The sequence below is a fragment of the Ixodes scapularis genome, unplaced genomic scaffold, assembly GCF_016920785.2.
Source record: "Ixodes scapularis isolate PalLabHiFi unplaced genomic scaffold, ASM1692078v2 PGA_scaffold1__304_contigs__length_218370807, whole genome shotgun sequence".
NCBI classification, from domain to species: Eukaryota; Metazoa; Arthropoda; class Arachnida; order Ixodida; family Ixodidae; genus Ixodes; species Ixodes scapularis.
Window position 1 is genome coordinate 184,090,420 of NW_024609846.1, and position 13,106 is coordinate 184,103,525.

Sequence of the window (13,106 nt, forward strand, 5' to 3'; positions counted from 1 at the left end):
ACAAGCGTTTAGTGACCTTGTGATTACGGTGCTAGTCAAGGGCAAGAATAGTGACGAAATCGACGTTCACAGGCAGACTGGCTAAATAAGTGCCTGTGACTACTTGTGATGCTTTCCAGCCTGATTTCCATCCATATTTTTGCCTGGAACATTCTAAATGCGCGGGTCGTCCAGATTTTCGTAACTGGTGCGAGTTGCAACAATAAAATATTCTCTAGGTAGTGCTGCGCGTCTTGGTCGTCTCGGTTGTTTGTTGGTCTATACCAGAAGGCAATCGACCAAAAAAAAAAAAGCTGCTTGAAGCTCTGTATTTTTTTCACCTATTACGTCGAAGCTGATTACATTTTTTTTTTTGTGATTCTATTCCTATTACGTTACTAGAGCCTCGCACACTAACTCCCAACTGTGGGATGCAAAACTAAAATGAGATACCCAGAAACCCGTTGCAGGTGCCCTGAAGTCGCTGACGCAAATTTTGAGGAATGTATTTGGAAAAGTATTTGGAGCAGACCAAATACATTTGGTTGTATTTGCATCTTGTACTTAAATGCTTTTTTTGGAAATGTAATTAGATTTGTAATTAAATACATTTTTGACGATGTATTTTGTATTTGTATTTTGATACATATATCCATGTATTTTGCCCATCCCTGTCCAAATGGTAGGGTTTCATTTAGGAATGTCTTGGGAAAGCTGGTTTTAAATACTGCGTCAACTTTGGCAGCTTTTTTTCCTCTCCTCATTTTGTTCAATTTTGCTTTTCTCTTAGACGCTCTACTTAGATGCTTGTGACCTGGCATTTTTGCGAACTCCAAGGAGCTGTCCTGCCGGAAAGACAAGGCCTGGTCGTATACCTAGTTTTTAAGACTCAGACGTAAGCAATAATATGGGACTGGTGCAGGAAAATGAAGTGATCTGGTTGACTAAATTCTACTTGCACTCTCTGGTTCAATAAAATTGGTCAATCAGAAGCAGAAACACAAAACCCAATAACTAAGAACGACGTCCATTCGTTGTTTGTAGCGCAGTATCCCTTTTTTCATTTTTCCTTCGAGAATCTAAAAAATGCTGCCATCTGTGCAACTATTTTCCGGAAAGCTGATGACATTTCTTCAGGCAGACCTAGAGCGCTTTCCAATATCCGCGAGGGAGGAAAAAATCCGCTCTGTGGGACCCGCTCTGAATCGACGAGTTGAAGATGGACAGGCATTTTTCGAGCGACCCACCGACCCGGTCGGCAGTTCAAAATGGCCGCTGCTCAAACCTGACAAGCCGATCTTGCCGACGACCAGTGACAACTGTGACTGCTTCGCTACAGAAATAACACGCGACATGGGTCGGGCGAAAATATCCGTATCACGGAGCCCATGTCACACATAACGAGGAACACGTTCGCGTTCGCCACCCTCACATACGGGGATTCGAAGCACGTGCAGCGAACTGATCGGACGCACTTTTCCTTGCTCAGGACATTTTCGCTTATTTTAGACATCAGTCGCAACTACAAACCACCGGCTGGAGCTTACAGCAGCACGGGTTACTTCGAGTAACCCGGCACATGGCATGACCTCCCAGCCCGGTGCAAATGTACTGGAATCAGCGACCAATCTTCCTTCGTGCTCCCAGCAGACTCCTGCTAGGGAGGACCACACGTACAGTGCAGCTCAAGACACCCGGACTGGACACTCGACCCTTGGAAAACGCCGCAACGACGGGGACGGTGAGCCTGCGGACTTGCTGGCGACTCCTGCCAAACTTCAAGCACCGCCGGGTGACTCAATGGAGGAAGACTTAATTGAAGGTAACCTAGAGGGCTTCGTTCTTGCCTCACATCGCCGACAACGAACGACAGTTATCCCTGTACTCCTTACACCGGTTAATGGGGAGCATCTTTTGCAGCGACAAAATCCACTGACCTTGAGTACCGAGGTGAACGAAGCAGCAGCTGCTGCCATTTTGCAACATCGCTTTACAAATAGAGGTGGCCTTAGGTGGAAGTTGCTGAAACCACCACAGTCGACCGACTTCTGAAACTTCGCCTTCTCGGTGGGGTTTCTGTCAAAACTACAGTGCCAAAGACTTACCTACAAAATGGTGGTCTAGTCAAAGTGCCCCTTTGGCATACCGATGCCGACATAACATCATTTCTGCAACGAGATGGACTTATTGCAGCCCGCCGCTTATATGGACGTCAAGGAAAGTCCGAAGAGGCTGCGCAACGAACAGACCGTTTAGTTCTGACCTTTCACCCAAATACAGACAGCCCAGCCCGAGTTAATCTCGGATTTACAAAACATGACGCAACAAAGTTTATTGAAGCTCCAACCAGATGCTACAACTGCCAAGCACTTGGTCATGTCGTATAATATTGCAAAGGTGCCGCAAAATGCAAGAAATGCTCCCAGCAATATTCCACCAAAGACTGCAAGGGAGAAGCACCATTCAAGTACGCCAACTGCGGCGGAGATCACCCAGCAAGCTACGTCAATTGTAAAGCGGGGCTGACGGCTCTTGCAAGAACCAAGAGATCCGTCCATGGTCCGAAAGTTGCGCCGTCAACAAATGAGGCAGAGGTCCCTCAAGGCCCCTGGCCTCCTCTTGAATCATCCACCGCTGACCTTCAAGCAACACAAGACGCGGTGTTCCCTGCGTTAAACCTCAAGGGCTCACCTCCCAAGGGTAAAAGCAAGAAGTCTCGACCTGGCTGCGAAATCCACCCTTATGGCCAACCAATGGCCTCCTCGTGACCCCACATCCGCTTCACGAGAGCTCAACGCATCAGGCATACCTCCTAGCACCGAAGGTACACGCCCACACAGCAAAACCTCCGCTGAAGCCCTGCCTCGCCAGCAACAGGTTCCCTCTGTCTTTGGCACAATGACAATAGGTGACATCATACGCATTATTTTCTCCGTCCTTCGAGGTCTCACGACCCAAGAGCCGCCATGCACATTCAAAGACATCTTGCAGAGAATCATGGCATTTGAATCGGCAGTTATTGCAATGACCGGAAGTTCACATCAGGGTACTGGATGATTCCTCCTCATTTGATGAAAGACTCAAAAGAGCGACCGTTTTTCAATGGAACGCGAGAGGGCTTAGTGCACGCCTTTCAGACGACCGACAATTTGCATTGAAATGTAAGTTCCCAATTTTAGTTATTAACGAATCGCGTGCAGCATCAGACTTTCGGCTTTCAGGTTACGAAGTATTTCAATCAGCTCGTCCCTCTAACGTCAGTCGGGTTCTTGCCTTACGAAAAGACTTCACATATTCCCATAATATCACATCACATCAAGACAATGAGTACGTAGGCGTTATTGTTCGCACGGGCAAACTAACTTTTACTGTAATCGCTGCCTATATAACTCCAGCTTGCAATTTTGGTGCTACACAACTTCATGATATTGTTCAACAATGTAAATCGCCAGTTGTGGCTGTTGCCGACTTTAAAGCCCATAATATAGCTTGGGGTAGTGTAAGAACTACACGTCGGGGTTGTGAACCACGTGAGCTAGCGGATTCTCATGACCTTTGTCTTCTAAACTACGGTTCACCTACGTTCATCTGAGGCAGTCGCTGTAGCAGTTGTTTAGATATTGTTTTCATGTCATGTGAGCTCGTGACTCGAAATTCCTGGTTTGTGGACGTAGAGTCATGGTAGTGACCACATCCCTACCTACATCACAGTACGCGGTTCTCAAGCTGATAGAGCCAGACATGATCGAACCTTATATATAGACTGGACATACTTTCGGGAGAGTGTAGAACAGCGCAATCATACCACAACGACCTACGAAGAGTTTGTTTCAGTTATAAATCAATCAGCAACAGAGGCAACTAGGACTGTCAATCTTTCGGCCTCACGAACTGTTGTAGATGCAGAGTATGAAAAACTTTGAGCTATTCGTCGAAGGGCTGAGCGACGTGCACGTCAAACTAAACTACAAGCTGACATTAGGGAAGACAGGCGCACACAAAAACATATTCGCCGTTACTTGGATCAACTCGGACGGAAGAAATGGAGGGCAACCTGTGCGTATTTGTTCCTCTCTAAAAAATACGGCATAGTGCACGCGGATTAAGATTTTCACCACAACCGAGAACGCCTTTTTTGTGATATCACTGTTCCTAAGACGCTCGCAATTGCACATTACTGAGGAATTCTGCGCGTCTATTGTCCTATCAGCAGTGAGTGACACTGATATTTCAGATATAGAGCATCAAGCCTCAGTTACTCCATTTTCACGTTACATGAATGATGTATTTAATTCCCCGGAATTGGATCAAGTTCTAGCTTCCCTCAGTCATTCTTTTTCACCAGGTCCATATAACATACCCTATTGCACATTCGCTCATCTGGGGCATGACGCTCGCCAGCGTTTGCTAGACATAATCAACGCTTCGTGGACAAGCGGCAAAATACCACCTGACAGGAAAACGGCCTGCGTTGTGCCCATCCTTAAACCGGATAAGTCCCCACTGGATTTAAAGTCTTACCGACCAATCGCTCTAACAAGCTGTGTCAGCAAGTGTATGGAGCGATTAGTTCTATCACGGATTGAATGGCTTCTTGAATCAGAATCAATATATCAAGCTACCATGGCAAGATTTAGACAGGGTCGTAGCTCCATTCATAATGTCGTAGACCTTGTAACTCATGTTGACGACCAGAAGCTGCGCGGGAAAATCACAGAAGCTGTATTTCTTGATGTCTGTGGAGCTTTTGATAATATCAAACATTCGGCTGTTTTACGGGGCCTCAAATCTACCGGAATTGGCGGTTGTCTTTATGCATGGATATCTCACTACCTTAAAAATCGAACGATCTACACGCGCACAAAGGAAGGGGAAACTACTCGTCACAGAGTGATCAAAGGTGTGCCTCAGGGGGGTGTTCTGAGCCCGGCCCTCTTTAACATTGCTCTCATTGGGATCACCGAAATGCTCACAAGAGCTGTACACCTTACAGTCTATCCAGACGACCTTTGCCTCTGGACGTCTACAGGCTCACCTAAGCTCATACATGGACGCCTACAAGATGCGCTGTCCAAAATGTCTCAATTCCTTAACATACGGGGGCTTGAGATTGCGCCAGCAAAATCAACTGCCGTGGCCTTTACACAGATGAGGATGACTCGATATCCACTTTTTGTTAATGGAACTCCAATTCCATATGCGCCTAATCACATATTTCTTGGAGTTTCTATTGACAAAGGTTTAACTTGGAACTCCCAACCGAAACACCTAGAGACTGAATTGTCCGCATTCACAACTTTGGGGAGATTTATAAGTGGTGCAACTTGGGGGACGTCTACCTCTGCTCTTTTTCGTTTATACAACAGCCTATTTGTTGGCATCCTTCGCTATAGCTTGCCTGTTATGCACGGTTTAAGTCTGACAAAAATGAAAGCACTCCAATCGCTCCAGGCGCAGGCGCTCAGAGTATGCCTTGGGGTACCGCGAGCAACCGCGACCATAGACACGATTCCGGAATCTCATTGTCTACATTTGAAAGCTCTGCGTACTTAAGAAACTCTACGATGCGACATCTGACACGGCATCACTCTCATCACCTAGCTGACATTCCGGATAGTTGTTTTTACAGCCGCATCTCTCAAACTATAATTGACAATAAGGATATGTCCTTCCAACAGTTTTTCAATATCTTGTGGTACTCGATACACAACCCCGGTCACTGCCTCCGCTTCAAATCTACGAGACTATTCCTGGAATACCAAAAAAATCGACGCTCTCTTCAATTGTCCTTCGGCAGTTTTCCTTGTCTCTATTGTCTACACGGCACTGTACTTCTTGCAACATATATACCGATGCAGCAACTACGCATAACGGGTCATCGATTGGCTTGGCTGCCCCAGTGCTTCACCTCAAAGCTGGTTACAAGCTGTTCCACACAACCTCATCTACGGCTGCTGAACTGGTGGCCATTCGAGAGGGGTTCCAACAGATTAAAGAAGCATCACCTCGCCCTTGGACGATCATCAGCGACTCACAGCCTGCCCTCCAGTCGCTTCAGTATCTACGTAGAAATAGTCCGAACACACAAGTAATTTTAGACATATTCAAAGTTCACTCAGAGATCGTTTCCCTTGGCCACTCCGTATCATTCCAGTGGGTGCTCAGTCACTGTGTTGGCACGGGTAACTAAATGGCTGACTCTATGGCTACAAAGACTCACGAATCTCCCCAAAAAAGTCCCAGCTCCATTTACAAAATTGGACATCTGTTCAAGGGTGGTGATTTGGGGGGAAATCGATCGCAACGAGCCTCTGGAAAGAGGACATCAACCAAAGCTCCCCTCTAAAAAATATTGACCCGCACCTACGGTTCCGAGTACCTCGAGGCCTTCAGAAACGACGGGAAGCTGTTCTCCGTAGAATTCGGCTAAAGGTCGTCTACACTAACTATTACCTTCATCTTATCGGTAAATTAGAGTCCCCAAACTGCTCCCTATGTGGAACTATCGAAGATATTCAATATATTTTACTTCAATGTACAAGTTATGATGGTCAGCGAAAACAATGTTTACAAGACATTAGGAAGTCTCCGGGATCACCCCTTACAATACAGCACTTCCTGGGGCAATTGAACAACGAAGACTGTGCTTTAAATACGACAAAGGCCCTCCTCTGTTTTCTTTTAGCAACAGGCCTGGATAAGAGACTCTAATGCTATGTACTGAACTTTCTTGTCCAAATGGTTGTGTGTGTTATCTGTGATTGTGTCTCTTTTGTTCTTTATGTTTCTTTCCCTCTTTCTTACCTCTGTGATATCCCGTACCCCTTTCCCACCAGAGTAGCCTGTCAGAAGATTGTACTCCCGGCTAACATCTCTGATTTCCTTTTATTCCATAAAAAACAAAAACAAAAAAAAAACAAAAAAAAACCACATACCTTCCGGCAGCTTCGAAGTGGCGGGGAACGCACTGCGATTTCCGCGGGTGCAGTTCAGATTGCTGGTACAACTTTAATGAACACAAAGAGGTTACAAACAGTCAATTGCACGGTCATTGCCTAATCTGTTCTTGCTTTATTGCACGAGAAAACGACGTTAGCATGCAGTGTAAAAAGTAAACAATCAGTGGCGGCAAAATGAACAGGCCTAACCAACCTTACGTCTGTCTCCTTCCGATTTTTTGACGTTCTCTTTCTCATTCTCTCTCTCACGATTACTGATGTCAGTGCTTGCGATTTCCCACGCTCTAGTCACAGCTTTGCATCCCTTATCTACGCGAGGTAGAAGTGTTCGAGCCCTTAAAATCCGGCGTAAACAACTGACGAAATCGAACACATCAAACTCGATGGCGGTCCGGCAACCTCGTTGCGCATGCGCACCGCCAAGTTAAAAGAAATGAAGTAGCGCGCTTCTGTCAAATTCCGCCAAGATCTCTGAAATCTCGCAGATCAAGGTCGGCGGGGTTGGAGGCACTCCATGGGGCGAGCTGTGCAAGGGATCTATGAGCGGAAGATGACCAACTTGTGCCAGACCTCGAGCGCTTTTGGAGCGATCGAGATCTGCGTGCGGAATTCACCATATGCCGAAGATGAATTAGGAAAAGAAGCTCGGCGCTAGAGAGTGCCTTCGGTTTTACTTGCAGTGCCGTTATGTTTGCCGTGCCTCTCTTCTCGAATGCTGCTGGAATATTTCCAAAAATTTATAATGAAAAATATTAATTTTTTTTTCTTCCAATTTTGGTTTGCAGTGTATATATATATAAAATATATATATAAAATATATATAATTTGTAAAAAAAATATATATGATTTGTAAAAAAATTACGATCCAACGCATGGGACTCCTCCAGAGTCGGGGGCCCTGGGCTGCAGCACCCTTAGCCCGCACCTTAATCCGGCCCTGGATCACGGGCTGCAAGTCCAGTACAAACCCTTCACACGACGTCTTCACTGAGGACCGTTCACTTACCTGGATGGCCCAGTTCACTGCTTGAGTGACGAGTCTTGCAACCTCGTTGCTGACATCTCCTTTTCAGAATTTCGCGGCCGTCTTTTTTTCGTCTTTGAACGAAAACTCAACAGCAACTAATTGACTGCACAAATACGTTTTCCTAATATTATAGAAACAAAGTTAAATTTAGATGCCCCTCGTCTACAGCTGGAAGGAGGGAAAAGTTCTCCAATATGGCGGCTCCAAGTGGCATGATAATAATAGCTGGCAAGTATTTTGCATATGGCCTATTCCAGGTCACGTTTTAATTATGCGTCATGACGCTTTCGCACCTTATCTCGAGGATGCCATGCGAAAAAAAAAGAAGAAAACAACAAGAACATAAAAGTTGAAACGACTGAGTATTTATTTTGTTGCTATTTTTAGTCCTCTCAGTCGCTTTTTACCACACATCGACAGACGCTGACAGACGCATGTATTGGACCGTCACTCGCGCATGATGGAACGCTAGAACGTCGCTTTTATGGTCGAGCCTTGCGAACGTTCTAAAAGTTTTTATACGGGGCGGAATAGCAAACGGACGCCGACGGGCAGCGTTCATGTCCGCGTCCTACGGCCATGGCAGACGACGATAGACGCTGGCGAAATAGCAGATGGTGCGGGAGGCTGCCGCGCGTCTGCTCAGACAACTAGCAGGCGTCGTCAGACGCCAGACTAGACGCACCGGATATAGGGAAAATGAAGACAATATGCTTCCTAGCATCTTCAGCCGAGCAGCCAAGCAAATTCAGTAGTAATGGGTGGGCCTACTGATCTGTGGGCGGGTCTTAGAACGGGTCGTGACCTCCACCTAAATTGCGTCTAACGGCGTAAATAATGTACTTTCTTTTTCACGCAAAAGTTACGGAAAATTACGTGTCACAGTTATTCCCTTTATAAAAAAAAAATATTTGTTTTTTACTCTAGTGTGTTTTTTAAAGGTAAAAATTATATTATCAAAAGTTATTATTATATTACATAAAAATAATAACGTTGGTTGTTTTTTTTGTAAAAATATATAACATACACTATTTTTAAATTTGTCATGATGCTTGGCAGTCAATACTACACTACCGGCTTTCAAATGCCCGATACATTCAAGTTAAAACAAGAGTTGTTCAAATTAGAGCATAGAATGCCATAGATTGTAAAAGAAATGTTTCAAGTGCTTGCAATACGAAACGTACGTGACAAAAGTTACTTTCTTGAAGAAAAAAATGGGGGCGAAATCGGTACTCCAGTGACGCTGATTCTCGAAGAAATGAGTGTGCATTTCGCGCAGCGGTTTTCTAAAAGAAAGCATGATGAATGCAGCCTCTGAGCACTTTTCCGCGGGATGAACGTTCCCGAAAACGCTACTCCCTGGTGCAAGCAGGTCAGGTCCCTTAGCGTGTGCATGAAGGATGGCGGCAGCACAGGACTGGCTGGCTATAGAGTAACACCTAGCAACCGCAGTGCAGTGGGAGACAGCGGAGCTACTTGGGCAGCCGGCAGGGCGCCGCGAGGCGGCGTGTAGGGGTAGTCCAAGGTGGATTATATTTTCTCATGAGCCATCCGCAGATTACTCTGGGAGAGGAGGGGAGGAGGGTGTTAAAGGGGTATGCAAACTCGCGGCGTGTTCAGTGAACGGCTCACAGCATCGCCAAAAAAGCTGGACTCCCTTTCCGTTTTTCTGCTTGAACATGACAGCGAGTCGTGGCGAGCCGTGGTGGTCGGAAAGGGGGAAGCGATGTGACTGGCCCACCCCCACCAATGGAAATGCCTCTGTCCACGTGCTCGGTGCGTGCTCGTTGCGTGCATCTAGTGGTTTTGTCATGGAACACGTCACGGGGCAAGACGCTGTAGCTTGCTGGAAAGTATCGTGACGAGGAGTGAAGTCTCCCCGGCCATGTCGTGTAGCGGATTTTAATATTAGTTTCATGAGAGACTCAGCCTTAAAGGGACCATGAAGCAAATATAACTTTTTTTTTTTAAAAAGAAGGTGTTCTCGGAGGCATTGGGGTCCTGGCATGCCGCACAATTTTTTCTAGAACGTTGTGACTCTTATTTCTGTACCTGCAAATAAATTTGCGAAACCGAAACAAACATTCAAATTTCTTCCCTTTTTCGCCTCTGGAAAGAAGTGACGTCAGGGAGCACTGTCGGTGTCGGTAGGATTTAATGCACACTCAGTGTGGATCCCGTAGTTCGCTCTAGTGCACGGCGGCCTGTGAAGAAAACGTGGAAGAAATGGACGACAACGCCGCGCTCGCAAACGAGTTTGAGCTCCCGTTCAGCGACCTCACGCCGACTGAACGGGAGATGCTGCTAAGGACGCAGAACTCTGGATTGGCGCCTTACGAGGGCGCCCCAGACTTACCACCAACTCCTCGGTCGCCGCCTCAGAGCGACTCCCCGCCCCACTCGCCGACGCCGCCGAAATGCCGCTACGGAAACACGGAATGGTAAGGCTGTAACAACGTGCCACATATTTCATGGTTGATGTATCACTTGCTGGCTTCCCCGGGTGTCCCCTTTGAAGAGCGTATTATAATCGTTTTTAAGGCACATGATCAGTATAGTCGGAGTCGATCAGAGCGCACGAGTACCGCTTCTATTTTGTCCGCTGCCGCTGCTTCATATTTGGCTTTCTTTGCGCTGTCACGATTATCAGGCTAATCAAACCAAGTGCATGTGCCAGCCACTCCTACTTCCGTTTTGCAATGATGATACTCCACATGGCTTGTGCGTGCTGTCATTCCGCAAGGCAAGTGGTTATTCCTACTTATTGGTAGCTGCGAAATGATAAATTTATTTTGAAGTGTCTAGCGTTACGTTCGGACAGACCACTGAAGCGCGTATACCTAACCCTCCCCCCCCCCCCCCCGGCCCTCCCCTCTCTCCCCCGCGAACCTAGGGAAGGCGGAGATTTGGACGTAACTTGGGTTACGTCGGACGTAACGCTAGACACTTCGAATTTAATTTCCCCTCCTTGCATTTATTTTGTTGAGGAGAATCGTTATTAGAGCAGGAAGGCCTGGCCGGGTGAATCTGTAAAAACCCACTCCTAAAATTAAGAGTAAATCTACTATGGTGTAGGCAGCATTGTTGCGGCACCACAGGCCTCAGGTACAGGCTAATAGCCTTTCTGAGGTACCGCAGCCCTCGTAGGTGGAATAAAGATATTATTGTTATTAAATCTATACTATTTCCATGTGTCACCAAATCGCACGATAAGCCGAGAAAATTGCGAACAGCGGTAGACGCGTTAATTTACGCTACGTTTTGGATGGAGCCTGCCTTTTTTCGATTGTAAAAGAGACACAAGTTGCATTATTTGTGAATTGTCTATACGCCGAAGGAGTATTCCATTTCCAAAGTTCCTTCCACGGTGCATTAAATTCTTTTCAAACACCACTGCTTGCTTCTTTTGGTATTATTTGCATAGCTTTTTTAAAACACCACTGCTCGCTTGTTTTTGTATTAGTTTCAATTTTATTTCACAAGACTATAGCTCACTTCTTTTGATGACCGTTGCTTCTTTTGATGTGTGTCTCACATGAGGTTGACGACCATTGCGATCTCAACAGTCTTGTTGTTATTTTTTAGGTGCAGCTGCAACAACTGTGGTATTCTCGAGAATGGCACAGAGGGGGGTGCATTTGCTGTCGTAAGATGGGCACAGCGCTGACCCGGGTTCAGCCAGCTGGGTGCATCACGGAGCACCCGGAGTTCAGCATGCTGTGCCTCAACATCCCTGTTCTCCGTCTGCTTTACTTCGAGCTGAGGGGGCTGTGGTATCCTATGCACGACGATATTCACAGGTAAAGCAGGTACCATGGCTGTCTTCCCATATTGTACCATCTAATCAAATTTAGGAAAGCCACGGACTTCTAGAGGATTCGGGTTTATTCTTACGCGGGATGCAACTTATCATTTTGTCCTGCATTTTTGTTCTCGAAAGTGCCTCGAACGCTCTCACTTGCTCTAACGCCGCCGAATTGCCACCGGCTTTTCTGCTATTGCCACCCGCTTTTATGCTATCCCGACGCTCATTCTCTATTTTGTTTACGTGCACAAGTTCGCCGATTAAACCTTTATTTTCAGTTTACATTTCCCGAGCCTTTTTCCATCCGGGGCAATGTTTGGTCGGTGTAAAACTAATATTCTAAGGCAAGTCAATGTGGAGGCATGGAACAGATTCAATTCCCACACCATTCAGAGTAGGCTTCATGTCCTGCAATGTGTGCACTTCATAGCAAGAAAATCTCACTCGCTTGAAGAATGGCATGTGCAACACTTGCATATTGTGCTCTCTGCAAGAGGTCTGCAAGCGGGGGTCACAGCGCTGCTGAGAGCTGAATGCTTTAGTTGCTGGGAACAGAGTATTCAAAGAATCAATCATAGTGCTCAATTAAAAACAAAAATCTAGGGACACTGCAATTTGAACATTCATTTTGATTTTTTGTCTGTATAATGTGACCAAAATAACTGAAACCTTTTTCTGTTTATTTCAAGTGTGTCCTCACTACAGCGGCTTCTTTTACTGCAGACGCTTTCGCTACACTGCTTACCGAGTCTTCGTCCGCTGGTTATGGAGACGACTTGGAAAAAGGAACCGGATGATTCTGCCGGCATGTGTAGTCTGCAGAATAAGGGAGGATTTCCCTCCTGAAACCACTACTGGTTTACTGTATCTCCGCTACTAACTCGTAACTATCAGAACAATCGTAAATAAGCTTTGTATGAATGCATAAATTTATTAGCTGAACAAACATTGAAAAAGTTTTCTCATTGCTCCATGCAGACGATCTTCATGGCTTGGCAGAAAGCTCCACTTCTGTCCAAACCGCACTCTACATAAACGCTCAGAGACATGTTCATCCTTGTCTAGCCGTCTCCCTCAAGGGACGGCTTGGCGAACCTTCTTCTGTGCGCAGATACCAGTTCTTCCTTAGATGGCCTTGGTCCTGGGCTCACAAAGGCCGGGGGAACTTTTGGAGACTTTCCGGCAAGTGCCTCTTAAAAAGTAGGATATGTCTTGCAGTGTTCCACGACTTCCTCATGTAGCCGGTCCACATACTCTGAAATGCAAGACAAGGTAGTGTAGGCCAGTACATCTTTGAAAGGTGCTCCTCCTGTCATTTGACCATAAGTGTTCT

The 13,106-nt window shown here is 46.2% G+C and overlaps 1 pseudogene; it reads left to right on the forward strand.

The window, feature by feature from the left end:
- Positions 1 to 10,266: 10,266 nt before the first annotated feature.
- LOC115310509 lies at positions 10,267 to 12,670 on the forward strand (annotated as a pseudogene).
- The last annotated feature ends 436 nt before the right edge of the window (positions 12,671 to 13,106 follow it).